Below are 15,497 nucleotides of genomic sequence, written 5' to 3'. Positions count from 1 at the left end.
ACACACACACATATAGAAACACACACACACACACAGATTGAAACACACACACACTCACACAGATAGAAACACACACACACACAGATAGAAACTCACCCACACATACACAGATAGAAACACACAAACACACACACATAGAAACACACACACACAGATAGAAACACACACACACACACAGATAGAAACACACACACCCTCTCACAGATAGAAACACACACACACTCACACAGATAGAAACACACACACACTCACACAGATAGAAACACACACACACTCACACACAGATAGAAACACACTCACACAGATAGAAACACACACACACACACACACACAGATAGAAACACACACACACTCACACAGATAGAAACACACACACACTCACACAGATAGAAACACACACACACTCAGACAGATAGAAACACACACACATTCACAAAGATAGAAGCAGACACACACTCACAAAGATAGAAGAACACACGCACACACAGAGATAGATACACACACACACACAGATAGAAACACACACACACTCACACAGATAGAAACACACACACACTCACACAGATAGAAACACACACACACTCACACACAGATAGAAACACACTCACACAGATAGGAACACACACACACACACACACACAGATAGAAACACACACACACTCACACAGATAGAAACACACACACACTCACACAGATAGAAACACACACACACTCAGACAGATAGAAACACACACACATTCACAAAGATAGAAGCAGACACACACTCACAAAGATAGAAGAACACACGCACACACAGAGATAGATACACACACACACACAGATAGAAACACACACACACTCACACAAGTAGAAACACACATTAAAAGAGATTGAAAGTTGCATATTCAAAGTAAGTGGAGAGAGTGGCTTCTCCTGTGACATGTTTAGGTGAAGTATCAGGTAGTGATAAATAGCTCTCATTGTGTAATTTCTAACTGCCCACACAGCTCATGTGATTGTGTGGTGTAACAGAATTCACTATCTGATTGGTGAGGGGATCTCATCTTACAACATCCGTGCAGTTTGGGCCACATCCTCTGACAACATTTAACCACAACATGTCAAGTTAATGCGAGTTGAATCATCAATTCTAATATAACGTCAATAATATTAACACATTAAGAGAGAACCCCGTGAGAAAACAAGGCCCAGGAAACGAGAGGTAGTAGGTCCAAACTGTAATAATCCATCATCGTAAAGGCAAATATCGAGGAGCGACTGAGTTACTGTGTGTGAACAGATTGAGGTTAGTGTGAGTTACTGTGTGAGAACAGACTGAGGTTAGTGTGAGTTACTGTGTGAGAACAGACTGAGGTTACTGTGAGTTACTGTGTGAGAACAGACTGAGGTTAGTGTGAGTAACTGTGTGTGAGAACAGACTGAGGATAGTGTGAGTTACTGTGTGTGTTTGCAGACTGAGGTTAGTGTGAGTTACTGTGCATGAACAAACTGTGATAAGTGTGAGTTACTGTGTGTTTACAGACTGAGGTTAGTGTGAGTTACTGTGTGTGAACAGACTGAGATAAGTGTGAGTTACTGTGTGTTTACAGACTGAGGTTAGTGTGAGTTACTGTGCGTGAACAAACTGAGGATAGTGTGAGTTACTGTCTGTGGACAGACTGAGGTTAGTGTGAGTTACTGTGTGTGAACAGACTGAGGTTAGTGTGAGTTACTGTGTGTGAACAGGCTGATGTTAGTGTGAGTTACTGTGCGTGGACAGGCTGAGGTTATTATGAGTTACTGTGTGTGTGGACAGACTGAGGATAGTGTGAGTTACTGTGTGTGAACAGGCTGAGGTTAGTGTGAGTTACTGTGTGTGAACAGACTGAGGTTAGTGTGAGTAACTGTGTGTGAACAGGCTGAGGTTAGTGTAAGTTACTGTGTGTGAACAGGCTGAGGTTAGTGTGAGTTACTGTCTGCGAACAGGCTGAGGGTAGTTTGAGTTAATGAGTGTGAACAGACTGAGGTTAGTGTGAGTTAATGTGTGTGAACAGACTGAGGATAGTGTGAGTTACTGTGCGTGAACAGACTGAGGTTAGTGTGAGTTACTGTGTGTGAACAGAATGAGGATAGTGTGAGTTACTGTGTGTGAACAGACTGAGGATAGTGTGAGTTACTGTGTGTGAACAGACTGAGGATAGTGTGAGTTACTGTGTGTGAACAGACTGAGGTGAGTGTGAGTTACTGTGTGTGAACAGACTGAGGATAGTGTGAGTTACTGTGTGTGAACAGACTGAGGTTAGTGTGAGTTACTGTGTGTGAACAGGCTGAGGTTAGTGTGAGTTACTGTGTGTGAACAGGCTGAGGATAGTGTGAGTTACTGTGTGTGAACAGATTGAGGTTGGCATTTTTTATTCATCCACGGGATGTGGATGTTACTGGCTGGCGCAGTATTTATTGTCCATCCCCAGTTGCACTTGAGAAGGTGGTGGTGAGCTGAGTTCTTGAACCGCTGCAGTCCATGTGGTGTAGGTACACCCACAGTGCTGTTAGGGAGGGAGTTCCAGGATTTTGACCCAGCGACAGTGAAGGATCGGTGAAGTTCTGAGGAACAAAGGGACCTTGGCCTGTGTGTCCATAGATCTCTGAAGGCGGAGGGGCATGTTAGTGGGGTGGTGAAAAAGGCATATGGGACACTTGCCTTTGTCAATCGAGGCATAGATTACAAAAGTAGGGAGGTCATGTTGGAGTTGTATAGAACCTTGGTGAGGCCACAGCTGGAGTACTGTGTGCAGTTCTGGTCGCCACATTATAGGAAGGATGTGATTGCACTGGAGGGGGTGCAGAGGAGATTCACCAGGATGTTTCCTGGGATGAAACATTTAAGTTATGAAGAGAGGTTGGATAGACTTGGGTTGTTTTCGTTGGAGCAGAGAAGACTGAGGGGCGACCTGATCGAGGTGTACAAGATTATGAGGGGCATGGACAGGGTGGATAGGGAGCAGCTGTTCCCCTTAGTTGAAGGGTCAGTCACAAGGGGGCATAAGTTCAAGGTGAGGGGCAGGAGGTTTAGGGGGAATGTGAGGAAAAACTTTTTTACCCAGAGGGTGGTGAAGGTCTGGAATGCGCTGCCTGGGAGGGTGGTGGAGGCGGGTTACCTCACATCCTTTAAAAAGTACCTGGATGAGCACTTGGCACATCATAACATTCAAGGCTATGGGCCAAGTGCTGGTAAATGGGATTAGGTAGGTAGGTCAGGTGTTTCTCATGTGTCGGTGCAGACTCGATGGGCCGAAGGGCCTCTTAGAACAATAGGACCATAGAACACTACAGCGCAGAAAAACAGGCAAATGCTTCAGCCTTATCTTTTGCACTGATGTGGACTCCCCCATCATTGAGGATGGGGATATTTGTGGAGCCTCCTCCTCCAGTGAGTTGTTTAATTGTCCACCACCATTCACAACTGGATGTGGCAGGACTGCAGAGCTTAGATCTCATCCATTGGTTGTGGGATCGCTTAGCTCTGTCTATCACTTGCTGCTTATTCATTCGAGAGACCAAACGCAAACTGGGTGACCGCTTTGCAGAACACCTTCGGTCTGTCCGCAAGCATGACCCAGACCTCCCTGTCGCTTGCCATTTCAACACTCCACCCTGCTCTCATGCCCACATGGCCGTCCTTGGCTTGCTGCATTGTTCCAGTGAAGCTCAACGCAAACTGGAGGAACAGCACCTCATCTTCAGACTAGGCACTTTACAGCCCTCCGGACTGAATATTGAGTTCAACAACTTTAGATCATGAACTCTCTCCTCCATCCCCACCCCCTTTTTATCTCCCATTTTTTCTATATTCATTTTTATTTTAAAGTTTTTTTTCCACTTATTTTCATTCTTATTTTTTTAAATTGATTTCCATTTTTATTTATTGTTTTATCCCCAGCTTTTAGCCTATTTTCGATCTTTTCTCCCACATCGTCCCCACCCCCACTCGGGCCATCTGTCACTTGCTCATCCTGCTTCTACTCTTAATGTCACCATTAGCACCTCCTTTAGCCAGTATCGCCACCACCAACACCCCTTCGACCTTCTGTCTGTGACATCTTTCACAATCTCTCCTTTGCTTCCACCTATCACTGGCCTATTCAGCTTTATCTGTCCCACCCTCCCTTATACAGGATATATTTCACCACATTTCACTTCCCTTTCATTCTAAAGAGTCATACAGACTCGAAACTTTAACTCTGTCTCTCTCTCTCTGCAGACGCTGTCAGACCTGCTGAGTTTTTCCAGCATTTTTTGTTTTAAATTTCCAGCATCTGCAGTATTTTACCTTTATCATGGTGAGGGTGGTGTCTGGGACATTATCTGTAAGGTATGATTCAGTGAGGATGACTATGTCAGGCTGTTGCTTGACCAGTCTGTGAGACAGCTCTCCCAATTTTGGCTCTAGCCCCCAGATGGTCGTCAGGAGGACTTTGCAGGGTCGACAGGGCTGAGTTTGCCGTTGTTTCCAGTGCCAAGGTCGATGCCGGGACGTCCGTCCGGTTTCGTTCCTTTTTTGTGACTTTGTAGCAGTTTCTTAGAACTGAGAGGCCGAGGGCATTTCAGAGGGCATTTAATGTGGGTCTGGAGTCACCAGGTAAGGACGGCAGATTTCCTTCCCTAAAGGACAATAGTGAACCAGATGGTTTTTTACAACAATCGACAATGGTTTCATGGTCACCATCAGACTTTTAATTCCAGATTTTTATTGAATTCAAATTCCACCATCTGCCGATTGGAACCTGGGGCCCCAGAGCATGACCCTGGGTCTCTGCATTACCAGCCCAGTGACAATCCCACTACACCATCGCCTCCCTCCTATCTTCTCAACATCTACCCTGTCAGAATCTTGTATGTTTCAATAAGATCCCCCTCATTCTTCTAAACTCTAATGAATAAAGGCCTAACCTGTTTAGCTATTCTTGATAAGTCAACCCCTTCATCCCAGGAATCAGCCTAGTGAATCTCTTTTGAACTGCCTGCAATGCCAGGAAAGTCTTTCTTAAATACGGGGACCAAAACTGTACACATTACTCCAGGTGCGGCCTCACCAACACCCTGTACAGTTGTAACAAGATTTCCCTATTTTTAAACTCCAACCCCCCAGTAATACAGACCAAAATTCCATTTGCCTTCTTATTTACTTGCTGTGCCTGCATGTTAACTTTTGTGTTTCATGCACAAGAACACCCAGATCCCTCTGTGCTGCACTTTTTTGGAGTCTCTCTCCATTTAAATAATAATCTGCCTTTTGATTTTTTCCTACCAAAGTGCATGACCTCACACTTTCCTACATTAAACTCCATCTGCCAGGATTTTGCCCACTCACTCAATCTGTCTTTATCTCCCTGCAGATTCCTTATGTCCTCATCACAATATGCCCACCCACCTATTTTTGTATTGTCAGCAAATTTGGATACATTACACTCTGTCCCCTCCTCTAAGTCATTGACATAGATAGTAAATAATTGAGTCCCTAGGAGTGATCCTTGTGACAATCCACTAGTTAAGTCTTTCCAACCTGAAAAAGACCCATGAATCCTGACTTCTTTCTTCTGTCTGTTAACCAATTCTTAATTCATGGCCCCAATAGCGTCAGCTCCTATCTTGTGCCCCAACCCTTCATGAGACAGCTTATCAACTGCTCTCTGGAAAACCAAATACACCAAATCTACCGGTTCCCCTTTAACAAATCTACATGTAAAATCCTTAAAAAAGCAATTGCGAATTTGTCAAACATCATTTCCCTTTCACAAAACCATATTGATGCTGTTTGGAGTGTGTTGGAGTGTTAGTCTGGATAGTATGAGTTACTGTATGAACAGAGAGATGTTAGTGTGAGTAACTGTGTGTGAACAGGCTGCGGTTAGTGTGAGTTACTGTGTGTGAACAGGCTGAGGTTAGTGTGAGTTACTGTGTGTGAACAGGCTGAGGTTAGTGTGAGTTACTGTGTGAGAACAGACTGAGGTTAGTGTGAGTAACTGTGTGTGAAGAGGCTGAGGTTAGTGTGAGTTACTGTGTGAGAACAGGCTGAGGTTAGTGTGAGTTACTGTGTGTCAACAGACTGAGATTAGTGTGAGTGACTGTGTGTGAACAGGCTGAGGTTAGTGTGAGTTAATGTGTGTGAACAGGCTGAGGTTAGTGTGAGTTGCTGTGTGTGAACAGGCTGAGGTTAGTGTGAGGTACTGTGTGTGAACAGGCTGAGGTTAGTGTGAGTTACTGTGTGTGAACAGACTGAGGATAGTGTGAGTTACTGTGCGTGGACAGGCTGAGGTTAGTGTCAGTTACTGTGTGTGAACAGGCTGAGGTTAGTGTGAGTTACTGTGTGTGAACAGGCTGAGGTTAGTGTGAGTTACTGTGTGTGAACAGACTGATGTTAGTGTGAGTTACTGTGTGTGAACAGACTGAGGTTAGTGTGAGTTAATGTGTGTGTGCAGACTGAGGTTAGTGTGAGTTACTGTGTGTGAACAGACTGAGGTTAGTGTGAGTTACTGTGTGTGAACAGACTGAGGTTATTGTGAGTTACTGTGTGTGAACAGACTGAGGTTAGCGTGAGTTACTGTGTGTCTACAGACTGAGGTTAGTGTGAGTTACTGAGAGAAAACAGACTGAGGTTAGTGTGAGCTACTGTGTGAGAACAGACTGCGGTTAGTGTGAGAAAATTTGAGTGAACAAAATGAGGATAGTGAGAGTTACTGTTTGTGAACAAGCAGAGGTTCGAGTGAGTTACTGTGTGTGAACAGACTGAGGATAGTGTGAGTTACTGTGTGTGAACAGACTGAGGTTAGTGTGAGTTACTGTGAGTGAACAGACCTAGGTTAGCATGAGTTACTGTGTGTGAACAGACTGAGGATAGTGTGAGTTACTGTGTGTGAACAGACTGAGGTTAGTGTGAGTTACTGTGTGTGAACAGACTAAGGTTAGTCTGAGTTACTGTGTGTGGACAGACTGAGGTTAGTGTGAGTTACTGTGTGTGAACAGAATGAGGATAGTGTGAGTTACTGTGAGAGTACAGACTGAGTTTAGTGTGAGTTACTGTGTCAAAACATACTGATTTAGTGTGAGTTACTGAGAGAAAACAGACTGAGGTTACTGTGAGATACTGTGTGTGATCAGACTCAGGTTAGTGTGAGAAAATTTGTGTGAACAGACTGAGGGTAGAGGGAGTTACTGTGTGTGAACAGGCAGAGGTTAGAGTGAGTGACTGTGAGTGAACAGACTGAGGATAGTGTGAGATACTGTGTGTGAACAGACTGAGGTTAGTGTGAGTTACTGTGTGTGAACAGACTGAGGTAAGCGTGAGTTACTGTGTGTGAACAGACTGAGGATAGTGTGAGTTACTGTGTATGAACAGACTGAGGTTAGTGTGAGTTACTGTGTGTGAACAGACTGAGGTTATTGTGAGTTACTGTGTGTGAACAGACTGAGGTTAGTGTGAGTTACTGTGTGTTAACCGACTGAGGTTATTGTGAGTTAATGTGTGTGAACAGACTGAGGATAGAGTGAGTTACTGTGTGTGAACTGACTGAGGTTAGCGTGAGTTGCTGTGTGTGAACAGACTGAGATTAGTGTGAGTTACTGTGCGTGAACAGACTGAGGATAGTGTGAGTTACTTTGCGTGAACAGACTGAGGATAGTGTGAGTTACTGTGCGTTAACAAACTGAGGTTAGTGTGAGTTACTGTGTGTGAACAGACTGAGGTTAGTGTGAGTTACTTTGTGTGAACAGGCAGAGGGCAGAGTGAGTTACTGTGTGTGAACAGACTGAGGTTAGTGTGAGTTATTGTGTGTGAACAGACTGAGGTTAGTGTCAGTTACTGTGTGTGAACAGACTGAGGTTAGTGTGAGTTACTGTGTGTTTACAGACTGAGGTTAGTGTGAGTTACTGTGCGTAAACATACTGAAGTTAGTGTGAGTTACTGTGTGTGAACAGGCTGAGGTTAGTGTGAGTTACTGTGTGTGAACAGACTGAGATAAGTGTGAATTACTGTGTGTTTACCGACTGAGGTTAGTGTGAGTTGATGTGTGTTCACAGACTGAGGTTAGTGTGAGTTACTGTGTGTGAACAAAAAGAGATAAGTGTGAGTTACTGTGTGTTTGTAGACTGAGGTTAGTGTGAGTTACTGTGCGTGAACAAACTGTGATAAGTGTGAGTTACTGTGTGTTTACAGACTGAGGTTAGTGTGAGTTAGTGTGTGTGAACAGACTGAGATAAGTGTGAGTTTCTGTGTGTTTACAGACAGAGGTTAGTGTGAGTTACTGTGCGTGAACAAACTGAGGATAGTGTGAGTTACTCTCTGTGGACAGACTGAGGTTAGTGTGAGTTACTGTGTGTGAACAGACTGAGGTTAGTGTGAGTTACTGTGTGTGAACAGGCTGATGTTAGTGTGAGTTACTGTGCGTGGACAAGCTGAGGTTATTATGAGTTACTGTGTGTGGACAGACTGAGGATAGTGTGAGTTACTGTGTGTGAACAGACTGAGGTTATTTTGAGTTACTGTGTGTGAACAGACTGTGGTTAGTGTGAGTTACTGTGCGTGGACAGACTGAGGTTAGTGTGAGTTATTGTGTGTGAACAGGCTGAGGTTAGTGTGAGTTACTGTGTGTGAACAGGCTGAGGTTAGTGTGAGTTACTGTGTGTGAACAGACTGAGGTTAGTGTGAGTTACTGTGTGTGAACAGACTGAGGTTAGTGTGAGTTACTGTGTGTGTGCAGACTGAGGTTAGTGTGAGTTACTGTGTGTGAACAAGCTGAGGATAGTGTGAGTTACTGTGTGTTTACAGATTGAGGTTAGTGTGAGTTACTGTGCGTGAACAAACTGAGGTTAGTGTGAGTTACTGTGTGTGTGCAGAATGAGGTTAGTGTGAGTTACTGTGTGTGAACAGACTGAGGATAGTGTGAGTTACTGTGTGTGAACAGACTGAGGTTAGTGTGAGTTACTGTGTGTGAACAGACCTAGGTTAGCATGAGTTACTGTGTGTGAACAGACTGAGGATAGTGTGAGTTACTGTGTGTGAACAGACTGAGGTTAGTGTGAGTTACTGTGTGTGAACAGACTGCGGTTATTGTGAGTTACTGTGTGTGAACAGACTGAGGTTATTGTGAGTTACTGTGTGTGACCAGACTGAGGTTAGTGTGAGTTACTGTGTGTTAACCGACTGAGGTTATTGTGAGTTAATGTGTGTGAACAGACTGAGGTTAGAGAGAGTTACTGTGTGTGAACTGACTGAGGTTAGCGTGAGTTGCTGTGTGTGAACAGACTGAGATTAGTGTGAGTTACTGTGCGTGAACAGACTGAGGATAGTGTGAGTTACTTTGCGTGAACAGACTGAGGATAGTGTGAGTTACTGTGCGTTAACAAACTGAGGTTAGTGTGAGTTACTGTGTGTGAACAGACTGAGGTTAGTGTGAGTTACTTTGTGTGAACAGGCAGAGGGCAGAGTGAGTTACTGTGTGTGAACAGACTGAGGTTAGTGTGAGTTATTGTGTGTCAACAGACTGAGGTTAGTGTCAGTTACTGTGTGTGAACAGACTGAGGTTAGTGTGAGTTACTGTGTGTTTACAGACTGAGGTTAGTGTGAGTTACTGTGCGTAAACATACTGAAGTTAGTGTGAGTTACTGTGTGTGAACAGGCTGAGGTTAGTGTGAGTTACTGTGTGTGAACAGACTGAGATAAGTGTGAATTACTGTGTGTTTACCGACTGAGGTTAGTGTGAGTTGATGTGTGTTCACAGACTGAGGTTAGTGTGAGTTACTGTGTGTGAACAAAAAGAGATAAGTGTGAGTTACTGTGTGTTTGTAGACTGAGGTTAGTGTGAGTTACTGTGCGGGAACAAACTGTGATAAGTGTGAGTTACTGTGTGTTTACAGACTGAGGTTAGTGTGAGTTAGTGTGTGTGAACAGACTGAGATAAGTGTGAGCTTCTGTGTGTTTACAGACAGAGGTTAGTGTGAGTTACTGTGCGTGAACAAACTGAGGATAGTGTGAGTTACTCTCTGTGGACAGACTGAGGTTAGTGTGAGTTACTGTGTGTGAACAGACTGAGGTTAGTGTGAGTTACTGTGTGTGAACAGGCTGATGTTAGTGTGAGTTACTGTGCGTGGACAGGCTGAGGTTATTTTGAGTTACTGTGTGTGGACAGACTGAGGATAGTGTGAGTTACTGTGTGTGAACAGACTGAGGTTATTTTGAGTTACTGTGTGTGAACAGACTGTGGTTAGTGTGAGTTACTGTGCGTGGACAGACTGAGGTTAGTGTGAGTTACTGTGTGTGAACAGGCTGAGGTTAGTGTGAGTTACTGTGTGTGAACAGGCTGAGGTTAGTGTGAGTTACTGTGTGTGAACAGACTGAGGTTAGTGTGAGTTACTGTGTGTGAACAGACTGAGGTTAGTGAGAGTTACTGTGTGTGTGCAGACTGAGGTTAGTGTGAGTTACTGTGTGTGAACAAGCTGAGGATAGTGTGAGTTACTGTGTGTTTACAGATTGAGGTTAGTGTGAGTTACTGTGCGTGAACAAACTGAGGTTAGTGTGAGTTACTGTGTGTGTGCAGACTGAGGTTAGTGTGAGTTACTGTGTGTGAACAGACAGAGGATAGTGTGAGTTACTGTGTGTGAACAGACTGAGGTTAGTGTGAGTTACTGTGTGTGAACAGACCTAGGTTAGCATGAGTTACTGTGTGTGAACAGACTGAGGATAGTGTGAGTTACTGTGTGTGAACAGACTGAGGTTAGTGTGAGTTAATGTGTGTGAACAGACTGAGGTTAGAGTGAGTTACTGTGTGTGAACTGAATGAGGTTAGCGTGAGTTGCTGTGTGTGAACAGACTGCGGTTATTGTGAGTTACTGTGTGTGAACAGACTGAGGTTATTGTGAGTTACTGTGTGTGAACAGACTGAGGTTAGTTTGAGTTACTGTGTGTTAACCGACTGAGGTTATTGTGAGTTAATGTGTGTGAACAGACTGAGGTTAGAGTGAGTTACTGTGTGTGAACTGACTGAGGTTAGCGTGAGTTGCTGTGTGTGAACAGACTGAGATTAGTGTGAGTTACTGTGCGTGAACAGACTGAGGATAGTGTGAGTTACTTTGCGTGAACAGACTGAGGATAGTGTGAGTTACTGTGCGTTAACAAACTGAGGTTAGTGTGAGTTACTGTGTGTGAACAGACTGAGGTTAGTGTGAGTTACTTTGTGTGAACAGGCAGAGGGCAGAGTGAGTTACTGTGTGTGAACAGACTGAGGTTAGTGTGAGTTATTGTGTGTGAACAGACTGAGGTTAGTGTCAGTTACTGTGTGTGAACAGACTGAGGTTAGTGTGAGTTACTGTGTGTTTACAGACTGAGGTTAGTGTGAGTTACTGTGCGTAAACATACTGAAGTTAGTGTGAGTTACTGTGTGTGAACAGGCTGAGGTTAGTGTGAGTTACTGTGTGTGAACAGACTGAGATAAGTGTGAATTACTGTGTGTTTACCGACTGAGGTTAGTGTGAGTTGATGTGTGTTCACAGACTGAGGTTAGTGTGAGTTACTGTGTGTGAACAAAAAAAGATAAGTGTGAGTTACTGTGTGTTTGTAGACTGAGGTTAGTGTGAGTTACTGTGCGTGAACAAACTGTGATAAGTGTGAGTTACTGTGTGTTTACAGACTGAGGTTAGTGTGAGTTAGTGTGTGTGAACAGACTGAGATAAGTGTGAGTTTCTGTGTGTTTACAGACAGAGGTTAGTGTGAGTTACTGTGCGTGAACAAACTGAGGATAGTGTGAGTTACTCTCTGTGGACAGACTGAGGTTAGTGTGAGTTACTGTGTGTGAACAGACTGAGGTTAGTGTGAGTTACTGTGTGTGAACAGGCTGATGTTAGTGTGAGTTACTGTGCGTGGACAGGCTGAGGTTATTATGAGTTACTGTGTGTGGACAGACTGAGGATAGTGTGAGTTACTGTGTGTGAACAGACTGAGGTTATTTTGAGTTACTGTGTGTGAACAGACTGTGGTTAGTGTGAGTTACTGTGCGTGGACAGACTGAGGTTAGTGTGAGTTACTGTGTGTGAACAGGCTGAGGTTAGTGTGAGTTACTGTGTGTGAACAGGCTGAGGTTAGTGTGAGTTACTGTGTGTGAACAGACTGAGGTTAGTGTGAGTTACTGTGTGTGAACAGACTGAGGTTAGTGTGAGTTACTGTGTGTGTGCAGACTGAGGTTAGTGTGAGTTACTGTGTGTGAACAAGCTGAGGATAGTGTGAGTTACTGTGTGTTTACAGATTGAGGTTAGTGTGAGTTACTGTGCGTGAACAAACTGAGGTTAGTGTGAGTTACTGTGTGTGTGCAGACTGAGGTTAGTGTGAGTTACTGTGTGTGAACAGACTGAGGATAGTGTGAGTTACTGTGTGTGAACAGACTGAGGTTAGTGTGAGTTACTGTGTGTGAACAGACCTAGGTTAGCATGAGTTACTGTGTGTGAACAGACTGAGGATAGTGTGAGTTACTGTGTGTGAACAGACTGAGGTTAGTGTGAGTTACTGTGTGTGAACAGACTGCGGTTATTGTGAGTTACTGTGTGTGAACAGACTGAGGTTATTGTGAGTTACTGTGTGTGAACAGACTGAGGTTAGTGTGAGTTACTGTGTGTTAACCGACTGAGGTTATTGTGAGTTAATGTGTGTGAACAGACTGAGGTTAGAGTGAGTTACTGTGTGTGAACTGACTGAGGTTAGCGTGAGTTGCTGTGTGTGAACAGACTGAGATTAGTGTGAGTTACTGTGCGTGAACAGACTGAGGATAGTGTGAGTTACTTTGCGTGAACAGACTGAGGATAGTGTGAGTTACTGTGCGTTAACAAACTGAGGTTAGTGTGAGTTACTGTGTGTGAACAGACTGAGGTTAGTGTGAGTTACTTTGTGTGAACAGGCAGAGGGCAGAGTGAGTTACTGTGTGTGAACAGACTGAGGTTAGTGTGAGTTATTGTGTGTCAACAGACTGAGGTTAGTGTCAGTTACTGTGTGTGAACAGACTGAGGTTAGTGTGAGTTACTGTGTGTTTACAGACTGAGGTTAGTGTGAGTTACTGTGTGTGAACAGACTGAGATAAGTGTGAATTACTGTGTGTTTACCGACTGAGGTTAGTGTGAGTTGATGTGTGTTCACAGACTGAGGTTAGTGTGAGTTACTGTGTGTGAACAAAAAGAGATAAGTGTGAGTTACTGTGTGTTTGTAGACTGAGGTTAGTGTGAGTTACTGTGTGTGAACAGACTGAGGATAGTGTGAGTTACTGTGTGTGAACAGGCTGAGGTTAGTGTGAGTTACTGTGTGTGAACAAGCTGAGGATAGTGTGAGTTACTGTGTGTTTACAGATTGAGGTTAGTGTGAGTTACTGTGCGTGAACAAACTGAGGTTAGTGTGAGTTACTGTGTGTGTGCAGACTGAGGTTAGTGTGAGTTACTGTGTGTGAACAGACTGAGGATAGTGTGAGTTACTGTGTGTGAACAGACTGAGGTTAGTGTGAGTTACTGTGTGTGAACAGACCTAGGTTAGCATGAGTTACTGTGTGTGAACAGACTGAGGATAGTGTGAGTTACTGTGTGTGAACAGACTGAGGTTAGTGTGAGTTACTGTGTGTGAACAGGCTGATGTTAGTGTGAGTTACTGTGTGTGAACAGGCTGAGGTTAGTGTGAGTTACTGTGTGTGAACAGACTGAGATAAGTGTGAATTACTGTGTGTTTACCGACTGAGGTTAGTGTGAGTTGATGTGTGTTCACAGACTGAGGTTAGTGTGAGTTACTGTGTGTGAACAAAAAGAGATAAGTGTGAGTTACAGTGTGTTTGTAGACTGAGGTTACTGTGAGTTACTGTGCGTGAACAAACTGTGATAAGTGTGAGTTACTGTGTGTTTACAGACTGAGGTTAGTGTGAGTTAGTGTGTGTGAACAGACTGAGATAAGTGTGAGTTTCTGTGTGTTTACAGACAGAGGTTAGTGTGAGTTACTGTGCGTGAACAAACTGAGGATAGTGTGAGTTACTCTCTGTGGACAGACTGAGGTTAGTGTGAGTTACTGTGTGTGAACAGACTGAGGTTAGTGTGAGTTACTGTGCGTGGACAGACTGAGGTTAGTGTGAGTTACTGTGTGTGAACAGGCTGAGGTTAGTGTGAGTTACTGTGTGTGAACAGGCTGAGGTTAGTGTGAGTTACTGTGTGTGAACAGACTGAGGTTAGTGTGAGTTACTGTGTGTGAACAGACTGAGGTTAGTGTGAGTTACTGTGTGTGTGCAGACTGAGGTTAGTGTGAGTTACTGTGTGTGAACAAGCTGAGGTTAGTGTGAGTTACTGTGTGTGAACAGACTGAGGTTAGTGTGAGTTACTGTGCGTGAACAAACTGAGGTTAGTGTGAGTTACTGTGTGTGTGCAGACTGAGGTTAGTGTGAGTTACTGTGTGTGAACAGACTGAGGATAGTGTGAGTTACTGTGTGTGAACAGACTGAGGTTAGTGTGAGTTACTGTGTGTGAACAGACCTAGGTTAGCATGAGTTACTGTGTGTGAACAGACTGAGGATAGTGTGAGTTACTGTGTGTGAACAGACTGAGGTTAGTGTGAGTTACTGTGTGTGAACAGACTGCGGTTATTGTGAGTTACTGTGTGTGAACAGACTGAGGTTAGCGTGAGTTACTGTGTGTCTACAGACTGAGGTTAGTGTGAGTTACTGTGCGTGAACAGACTGAGGTTAGTGTGGTTACTGTGCGTGAATAAACTAAGGATAGTGTGAGTTACTGTGTGTGTGCAGACTGAGGTTAGTGTGGTTACTGTGCGTGAACAAACTGAGGATAGTGTGAGTTACTGTGTGTGTGCAGACTGAGGTTAGTGTGAGTTACTGTGTGTGAACAGACTGAGGTTAGTGTGAGTTACTGTGTGTTAACCGACTGAGGTTATTGTGAGTTAATGTGTGTGAACAGACTGAGGTTAGAGTGAGTTACTGTGTGTGAACTGACTGAGGTTAGCGTGAGTTGCTGTGTGTGAACAGACTGAGGATAGTGTGAGTTACTTTGCGTGAACAGACTGAGGATAGTGTGAGTTACTGTGCGTTAACAAACTGAGGTTAGTGTGAGTTACTGTGTGTGAACAGACTGAGGTTAGTGTGAGTTACTTTGTGTGAACAGGCAGAGGGCAGAGTGAGTTACTGTGTGTGAACAGACTGAGGTTAGTGAGAGTTATTGTGTGTCAACAGACTGAGGTTAGTGTCAGTTACTGTGTGTGAACAGACTGAGGTTAGTGTGAGTTAATGTGTGTTTACAGACTGAGGTTAGTGTGAGTTACTGTGCGTAAACATACTGAAGTTAGTGTGAGTTACTGTGTGTGAACAGGCTGAGGTTAGTGTGAGTTACTGTGTGTGAACAGACTGAGATAAGTGTGAATTACTGTGTGTTTACCGACTGAGGTTAGTGTGAGTTGATGTGTGTTCACAGACTGAGGTTAGTGTGAGTTACTGTGTGTGAAC

General features: G+C 44.0%; 1 protein-coding gene across 1 annotated transcript in view; it reads left to right on the top strand.

Annotated features, from left to right (window-relative positions):
- Positions 1 to 1,177: 1,177 nt before the first annotated feature.
- The window catches only part of LOC144675970 (putative N-acetyltransferase camello), a 48,901-nt gene continuing 34,581 nt past the window's right edge, over positions 1,178 to 15,497 (top strand). Inside the window, exon 1 of the mRNA XM_078536487.1 lies at positions 1,178 to 1,204. The gene's annotated coding sequence lies outside the window, so the exon portion shown is untranslated. The remainder of the gene's footprint in view (positions 1,205 to 15,497) is intronic.

Source organism: Cetorhinus maximus, unplaced genomic scaffold, assembly GCF_964194155.1.
Source record: "Cetorhinus maximus unplaced genomic scaffold, sCetMax3.hap1.1 HAP1_SCAFFOLD_1250, whole genome shotgun sequence".
Classification (NCBI taxonomy): Eukaryota; Metazoa; Chordata; class Chondrichthyes; order Lamniformes; family Cetorhinidae; genus Cetorhinus; species Cetorhinus maximus.
Note: the sequence above shows the minus strand (reverse complement) of the source record. Positions and strands in the feature narration are given on the sequence as shown.